General features: G+C 29.0%; 1 long non-coding RNA gene across 1 annotated transcript; it reads left to right on the forward strand.

Moving 5' to 3' along the window:
• The first annotated feature begins 6,355 nt into the window (after positions 1-6,355).
• LOC111030114 lies at positions 6,356-8,207 on the forward strand. Its single transcript, XR_002604067.1, has 2 exons — positions 6,356-6,838; positions 6,955-8,207. It is a non-coding gene; the product is annotated as an uncharacterized LOC111030114 (long non-coding RNA).
• The last annotated feature ends 2,026 nt before the right edge of the window (positions 8,208-10,233 follow it).

Here is a 10,233-nt window from a genome sequence, read left to right on the forward strand (position 1 = left end):
TTAGTAGTTGGACAAGGACGGTGGCAGACAGGAATGCCGAACGAAAACATCAATCGGCCGACACGATGTCAGTGACGTTGCAAGTGCGGGACGCTTGTAACATCCGTGACGTTGCCCGGGACCGTGGTTACCGCGGTCGAATACCGGCTCGCGGTCACACCAGTCGTCGTTGTAGTAGTAGTTGTTGGTGCGTGTAGCGCTCGCCCCGCCGCCGCGCCCAGGGTGTATTGATCTCTCAATCGGCGGTGGCAGAGCGCCTTTTCTCCCCACCGTTCCCGCGTCGTCTGCACAGCCATCGACTCGTTGTGACGTCGTCGCCGCTGTAGCATTGTGAGCACAGACCACACGACCAGATTGCCGACGGCTGTTCTTTTTTTTCCACGTTATTTTAATGATATTCGATTTTGTGCTCAACGCCTTAGCAGTAATTTTTATAATAATATTATATATTTAATATAGTGAGTTCCAAGTTGTGTATAGCAGTGATATGGGGTATAGGTTTACATTTTTATGCTCCAGCGCAGTGTTGTCACGAGCTTCTAATATTTTCGGAGACAGAGTCCGCGAAACGAGCATTTTTCTACAACCACCCACCGATTACTGCTATAAGCTACCCCTGGTTCACCCCCTCCCCCCTAATCACTACCCGGCCAACCTCAAAAATTCCAAATAAATGGGATTTGGTGAACCTTTTCGGGACTACCCCCCTCCCACCCTCTCTTTTACAAGTTTACAGCTCTGGCGGCAATGCTCTCAAACACTGCTCCTTCCCACGCCACTGTACAGTGTATAGGTTATTATGTTATATCATATTTGTGTGTGTGTAATTTGTATGCGTGTTAGTGTATATACCTATTGTATAACGTATATACCTGTAACCGAATAAAAACTACCCTGATCCGCCTGATCCACCGTCGCAGGAATACTATTTACGTACTATACGTATATAGTCATATAGATATATACACAATACACATATATTGCCGTATAGATGTATATGCTATACACCCAAGACGATAAGGTTTTTATGTCTGCCGGCTGCTGCAGCATTATATTATATATACGAGTTTTACTTTTTTTGTTCCGTCTTTTGGTTTAATGGTTTTTCAGCAAATCAGCAACGTCCCTTTACCCCCTCTACCACGTAATAATTTGGATCAAAATATTATAGAAGAAAAAATACAATAATAAAACAGGTTATTCGATGACGGTCAACTTGAAAATATAATAAAACGTGAATATTATGCTGTGTATATTGAGTTTGAGAATGATTTTAAAGACGATAAAAACGTCGGAATTTAGAAGTTTTTTTTTGTCAGCATTTTTATGTTTGATTTAATTATAATACAAATTATTAAAAACATGTATCTTTAGACGAAGTATATTATTTCATTATTACAGAAAACGGTACAATTTATTTTCGAAAAAAACAAAATACCCAAACATCTTTCATATAATACAATTAGTAATGGATATATTATGTACTTATTGTTAGCTATTTTTCAGGATTATAAACTCACACAACCATATGGTACACACTACACACATTACGCAACTTAATATTATAATAACTGATGTAATATGCATGATAATATTAATAAATAATAAATTGTAGGTTAGTACTTAACAACAATTTTTTGTAGACTTTTAATGCGTTCCGTAAATAGACAAACAAAAAACAGTGGAGTAGATGATTAAAAAAATAATTTTAATGCCTAGCTGGTTTTAGAACTGTCACTCGATGGCTGTATAGTGTATGTTACATAAAATATTTCGAAGGTGAAAGTGCGGGTGACAATTCCACGGGTACCCAAAACAGTACAATCGGCTTGGGTGAAAAATATACCTTCATTACGTCTAAACACCTGACCCCCACGTGTTAACAAAACTACACAAAGGTTTTATGTGCCGTCTGGTTTTTGGGAAATATTTTTTTTTCATAACAAGTTTGCATCGTGATTCAAGATACACACAGTTTAGTATTATAACTTGTACAAAAAGTTATCATTAATCGTAATTTGTTTCAATTAACCCAGAACAAAACTTTGTTACACACCTGCAACCTGCATAATATAATTTTATTATAGATAGTTTTATTATTAACATACTTATCTGTCATTTACTAAAGACTAAAATAAGTAAAATTATTATGTAGATATACAGATATAATCTTACCATCTAAAGAAAAAATACTGGTTAGGATATTTTATTCATTATCTATATTTAATAGTCTATCGATACTAGCTGAACATGCACGATTTGGAATTTATTTCAACTTACTAGTAAAATATCATTTATTTCACACAGCATAGCTAATGTATACCCACAGTTAGTTTTAAGTAATAATATAGTTGTAAATATACTTTCTGAATAGTTAATACTTGATTTAAATCAGGCAATGTTAAGTGTTTAAATATTAAATATAAGTATATATTTATCAAAATGTTTAATTTTTCATAAATGTGAATCGTCGAGATTTCGAGGTTATTAGATTTACTTTGGTCGTCAACGATTTATTTGTGAATGTTGAATAATTTATTCAAATTTTAAAGGGCATAGTATAATACCTGTTGTCTCTGTTTATAATATGTACACCATTGCATTATGTCCAATACAAATATACAATAAATGATGAACCTACGGTATGGATATCACAATTTATAAATCCTTTAATCATTAATAATTAATATTGGTCATTGGAGTTAATATTAATATACATATAGATATAGGTTTCATATTATGTTTATAAATTATAGGTTATTATTATTATTATTTTTATAGCTATAGTCTTAAAACGTAACTATCTACTAGCTAATAGGTATACTAGGTATAGTTAGATACCTATTTTATTTTACCTATTAAAAACGTATACTTCATCTGCATTTTGTATTTTGTTCAAAATACGACTTAATGCCAGATGATATTTATAATATATAATATGATTATTGTATTGCATATTTATATATTATATCACAAAAAACAGAAACAAATAGTCGTATTCATTGTTTCAATATGTATTTTTTAGGGTGTAGGTAATAGGTATATAAAAAGTATATGACTATCCATAATTATTTTTTTAATTCTAAAAAGAATCAAAACACCCAACCTCCTCCCACAACCCAAAGCAGTCTTATAAATATTATAGTAAGTACCTTATATATATCACAGAATTATTATATTATTATAGGTACGTATATTTATATACTTACATAAAATTGTAATATTGTATTAATGGATAAAAACCTCATTCAGCTAAAATATAAGCTCACTTAAATGAAACATGCTTAAGCTGTAGCATAAGCATAATACGCTAAATGTATTATGCTTACGTAAAATCGTAGATATATTATGTGTATTTAACTGTATTATGACCATTTATCTTGATTTATATGTATGTAAGTATGTTGTATGTATTAAAAATTAAAATAGTGCTTATAAATTGTAATATGTATAATATCAATATGATCCACAAATGGTACATACTTGACGCACAATCCACAAGTGGGAGGAAGATATTTAAATATAAATGATCGGTGACAAGTACTAACAACTAGTATAGACTATAGAATCTAATAATAATGTAAGAATTTAATTTACAATAATGTGCAGTGCATTGGTGAATAAATAACGTTCTAGACATTCGTAAGTTTGGAGTACTTGACAGTTGACACTGGTAACCGGTGCGCGGTGGGTGGTTAGTACCTATGGTGGAATTTATAATTCCTCGATTATTCAATAAGTACTAAATAATATAATAGTAATGAGTAATAATTAATAATCAAGAAATCGATACTTAGTAATGATTATTTTATGATTATAAACGCCCAAAAAACATCAATACTTACACTTAAGTAAAAGTTTTAATTTTAGCGAGGAGGAATAATCATACTTTTAGGTAGAAAGGATAATAAACGAGGGGGGGGGGTCAATTGGTCCCTCCAAATTCTCCAATTTATATATGTACGTACCTATGTACCAGTAGTCACTGGACAGTGGATATTGTAATACTAGTGATACCAGTGAAGTCCATGTAAAATGTATAATGCACACATTGCATCTATACACTTCTGCGTTGGCTCAAGCTATTCGAACAAATATAAAGTGTTAGTAGTGAGTGTCTACTGAGTGATGATGTAAATTGAATATTGAAGTACCCATAGGTTTATTTTAAACTTTTATTACGGATGGATAAGATTTAATAAGATCCGGTTCATTGCAATAAATTTGAGTCGACAGTTATTTTTTTAGTAATAAATTAGAATTTTAAAAAATAATTATTTTTTATACTTTTACCTTGGTTTTATATTTAAGATGCCTAAATAACTTCATACATATTGAATTTAAGTTTAAATTTTACTCAACGTGTCTATAAACATATTTATTTATACATTTTTTAGAAGGTTTGATACATGATAAAGCTATATTACATAGACATAAAATATATTAATATTATTCAAATTTTTAACTTGTTATATAATGAAACAGAATTTCAAATTTAAAACGTCCTTCAAACAATTATTTGAAAACATTAAGCGCGTGGTACTATTTGCTCTGTGTTCTTATATATGAATAATTTTATTGTGTACCTATACGGCTCTACCTATAATAAAATTATATCTTTGGAAGTTTAAAACAAACCGTAGTTATAATATACCTTATACAAATTAGTAATTACACCGCGGTATACCCATGAGGCCATGACTATATGGTATATAGTCATAGAGATGGGTATATTTCTATACATAAGTATTACGTATTATATCGGAGGTACATTTATATAATAGTGCATGTGTGTACTGCAGCAGTGGAAAAATTATTGTTCTAGGCCTCTTTCAGTGGCGTAGCCAGGGGGTAAAGGTACCATGCCCCTACATCGGTAGTTTTTTTTGTAAAATATGACAATATTATTATTTCAATACTTGTATGTAAAGAAAAAGAAATATTGATCGCTTTTAAAATATTAATATTTAAATATTTGGTGATAAGTAAAAATATAATAATATAATTATTGATTTTTAAGTTGAAAATTAAGAACAAAGACGATGTCATCAAAATCTGGTTTTGCATAAAATTTCCCAATTTCTTTCTTTTTCCTGATTATTTAGATAGTATTGTTAATTTTATACCTTTTACCCCTTCAAAGTATCAACAATATTCAATTTTCTACCAAAAACCCCCTCCTTGACTATAAAGAGATAAAATATTTTTTACCATTGGTCTATAAAAAAATGAATTAATAACAGAGAGGGATAAGTTTAACAACAAAAATAACATAATTTTTAGAAAAAGATACACTTTAAGTTCTATTCTTCTCTCATACATACCCAAGTATTGGCCCTATCTAACAATGTTGACACTAGATAACTATAATAGCAGTGCACGGCGGACCCAGTCACAGCATATATAATAATATGTCATGATTTAAGATTTGTATAATACTGCTCCAAACAAAACATTTATCATCATGTATTACCATACATATCTACTTGATTGAAAATCAAGAAATTAAAAAATGAAACAAATTAACTTGAACGAAGACTGTTAATTTAGAGAAAATTATAGAATCGGGTATTTAGTTCAATATCTATGAGTTATGAACTAGTTCATATTTTAAATTAACTTTCCAAGGTACGATATTGTGCAGATTTAAAAGAGACTTGGCTGACTTGGATATCGCAGGATCAGGATCACAATACTGCTGACCTACATTTATCTATTTAATACATAGTATTAAATAACAATAATAATATAATGTCATATTGTTTATTTATTGCAAACTATTAACAGGTAAAATTATACATTTACAAATTAATGCACACCTTGTAATTAGTAAACTTTTGACGGAGCTATTAGGTGTAGTTCTCAACCTAAACTTTTATATTTATTGTTATAACATTTGCTTTTTCCTCTGACTTAAAAACTAAATTAATAAAAAAAAATTAACACTTTTAGTAATAATAACAATAGCCAGCAAATTTACTATGATAGTAATTTAAATATTTCAAAACATTAGTACCTAGATTAATCTTAGTAGGTATGCTATATATTAAGTGATTATAATTTCTAAAAATATTGATTATATTTTTATTCTATTTTTATATTTGATTAAGTTGTATGGTATTTAAGCTGTTAAAACGTCTATCGACATAATATTACACTGTAAAACCACTCTTTTCCCAGTGGTTGTTGAGAATTTTAATTTAATATTTAATAAATTCTATCAAGGGCGTAGACAAGGGGGCCGGGGGAAATTCCCTCTACACCCCCGTCAATAGCTAACAAACATATTAGGCCTTAACAAAATTTGAAATTGGCGTAAATCCCTCCCCCCATAAAACTTCTAGTTACTCTCCTAAATTCTAACGTCTATGACACTTAGACTTCAGCGACTATTGACTTTAGATTATAATAAGTACTATATAGTACTCTATACTAGTATCCTGAGTATTTGAGAATACATCACTACATCAGACATAGGTTTATTTAGTTATTCTAAACCACCCTGTTAACTCATCTCGGTAGTCGTACTCTTTAAAGTACCTAGATGAAACTTAAAAAGAAAGGGGATTCGAATTCGAAAATGCGTTGACAACGTTTACAGAATACAGTGTTGCCGTCACACCGGTGTTTTAAGCAAAATTGAAAATAATAAAAATCGATGGGAGTTATCAAATTGTTGTTAAGTAACCTTTCTGTTATCAAACAATGTTTATTAAATAACTAATAATAACGTTTTAAATAAGATTATATTACGCTACTTATGAATGAGTGATAATTACTACACACAGTTTCAATCATTTTTTTTTACGTCAATAAATAGACTATATATCTGACCTTGGTAAGTTTATTCTATAAAATGCATTTTTGCTAACTTAAGATGGCAGATGCCAATGATGGCGACAACGTCGTATTAATATAATATAATAATAATATTTTGTATGATTCGTTTTATAGCTCATTGTACAGCTTCATTTCGGAACTACCTATCGAAAATTATTCAATGGTCTTTGCGTCAGCGTTTCCATTGCCAAATTCAATTACATGTCGATCGTGTTGTTCTTGTTGGGGCTCTAACGATAATTTGTTGTTACCAAATTAGTGATTTTCATTTTTGATTACAATCTACATAGTATCTGCAGACTGCAGCATACCTACTGTAGGTTTCCTATTTGCTCATTTGATTACATTACGTATATTTTTTTGCGTAGATACCTAACAGCTTTTTATATATCAGTATAATTATATCTACTTAAATAAGTGCATAATATATTATTTATATATTATTTATGTTTGTTATTATTACAGTTAGTAGTGACTAGTGACAATCATTGTACAGTAATACAATCGTATAGTGACGAGCTTTTATTCATTATATTTTGTATTTAGTAAAATCATAACGGAAAAATAGTAAAAATTTAAAGAAGGATATGAAGTGTTATTTTAGTGAATCTGTGTTCTGTTTGTAATATTTTGTTTGGAAAAAGTCCTTTCATAATATTAACAACCATTATTTACAACTTGTTATGTAAATATTGTGTTCGTCATAATTTGTTAAATTGTTGTTGATATTCGTTATCTAGTTAATAAGTTAATAATACTATCAAAGAGTTGTGGGTACCTAATGAATTTGATAAAGTGTGTAAACAAAACATACTAATATCTTATCATTAATTAATTATCACTATTCAGACGATTTATGAACACCAAATTGTTCATGGTTAAGATCAGGATTAAATATTATATGTTGTAGATCTCTACGTAATCTTGTTTATATTGTATTGTGTATAGTATGATATATATATATCTGTTTGTGGTTATTACAAATTTTAACTGTTAGCAATATGCCTTCCCCAATTATTATTATAATTGTTATAATTATTATTACTATTATTTTTATTTGTTGTAAGTAATATTTGAATTGATACATAATTCAATAATTGTTACAAATTCTACAATACCAACCCTATTAATAGTTAAACAGATGTTAGGTTTTTAAAATTGTTACTACCTATGATTAGTGATAAACACAAATCATTTTTTAACTCAAATGTTTAACTGTATTCAGCAGTGGTGTAATTGTGGAGAAATGGAAGGCCAAAAAAAAATGTATGTTCAACAACTACCTCCAAAAAAAAAGAAAAAAATTCATTACTTTTTTATGTACATCGTGGATATGAAAATTCCATAACAGATAAGTTATGAAGTTATGACCTAAATATACAACTTAAAACTTTAATAATAGTAAAAAAAATATAAAAAAATATCCATAATAGCTTATTTATGAAAAAATAGCATATTAACCTATTTAAGACTAACCACATATATTCAGTATTGTAGTATCTTAATATATTGAATATATACTATAATAATAATATTATATTTTATAAGAAAAAACGCTTATAGTTTAATATAAAATTAAACTCGCAGATAAACAAATAGGAAGTCTGCCCGGACTGCGCATAAAATACAACGATATACAATAATTAATATGATTTTAAATGATATTTTTAATCATGCAACTATGTGAGACTAATGCTATATATATATATAATATTTTAAGTAGGTACTAGTTGAATTATAAAAATTCAAAAGTTTGTAATGTAATATAAGGGGGGGTCAAATAATATGTTGCCCACAGTAAAATGCCTGTGGGGCAAATGCTCACCCTTGCCACCCCGCAATTACGCCACTATAGAATAAAGTATTTTAATATATTATATGTAACCTATATAGTATGTTATTAATAAATTGCAACGATTGCATTGTTAAAAAGTTTTTATTCGTTTATTCCGGTAGATTGATTTATCCTAGTTTCTTAATTCAATGTTATTTAAGTTGGTATAGATAATATAGTCATATAGAAATATATAAATAAATAAACAAATAAATCATACTTCGAAAGGCAGCAGCAAAATGATCCTCATTCAGTCGATTAGAATATAGTATATATTGATTACAGATAGTATATTCTGTACATGTATGGCTATACCTAAATACATTAAGGTGATTTCATATTTTTATTATTTCCTAGTGAAATTCATCAAAAGTCTACCAAAAACGATTAAACGTAAAAATTAGGTACCTATAATATTATATTTACAGGGTTTACAATAATTCAATACGTTTGCTCCGAGATCCACAAATCGAAAGTATTACATCCATTATATAGTATTTGTTAGTATCCACAGCGATCAGTAAAGATACTTACTAATTAAATATTAAGTATTATTTTTTTCCATCACCCAACGTTGATAATTTTTTTTATTGAAACTAGGGATGTAAATATTAATGAAGTAATGGAAATTAATTTGCGTTTTAAAATACTATGCGTAATATATTATATGTAAAGTACCGATGTTCACTACACACACGTAAATAATATGTCTATTATGAATTTATTATGATATGTTTACACTTACTAACAAGAACCAATTTATTGACAAACAGATAAATTAAATTAATATAAATTGAGTGTATCCGTTTCACAGTTAGATATAGTATTTATTGATGAAGATGAACGCTACAGTCTACAATCATTGTAATGTGTTGTATGAAGTCTAAGATAGATGAAGTCTTACCTATACTCTTATTTATATTACTTATTGTAGTATTATTATATAGGTACTTTATATTACCATTTACCATAGCCAGGTATAAGGTGTACATTGTACCTATGTAAAATAAACAGAGTAGGTAATATTTAGAATCTTCATGCCCTAGGCTTTTATGTCACTCTTATTACTACTCTCCTCAAAATAATGTGTCAATCAGGCAATTATTTAGTTAAAAAAAGGTTTGCAAGAAGTAAAAACTAACAAACAATAAACATTTGATGTATACATGTAGAATCTTTAAGTTTCTAGTCATAAAATAATTGCCTAATTATTTAGGAATTTTATTATGAATAAAAGGTAGACATTTAAAAAAAAATTCAACATCACGGAAATCTTACTAACCTCAACTACAGCTGATTTACATAAACACATTGCGGTTTGGTCATTTAGATTTGTCATTAAAAATATGTATGCGATTGGATGTCAGCGAACTATTTTTTTCTCTGAACCACAGCGCGCTGCAATACTAAGCAAATTTGCGTTCTGCAGAACCAATCTTCTGTTGTAAGCTTTAATATTAGAAAGAATTGACCTATTACCAAACTTAAAAATAAGAACATTATCCGTGTCCGTACTTTGGCTTTTTTACAACATTAACATTTTTATGCCAGTTATGAAT

This window comes from Myzus persicae, unplaced genomic scaffold (genome assembly GCF_001856785.1).
Source record: "Myzus persicae strain clone G006 unplaced genomic scaffold, MPER_G0061.0, whole genome shotgun sequence".
NCBI lineage: Eukaryota > Metazoa > Arthropoda > Insecta > Hemiptera > Aphididae > Myzus > Myzus persicae.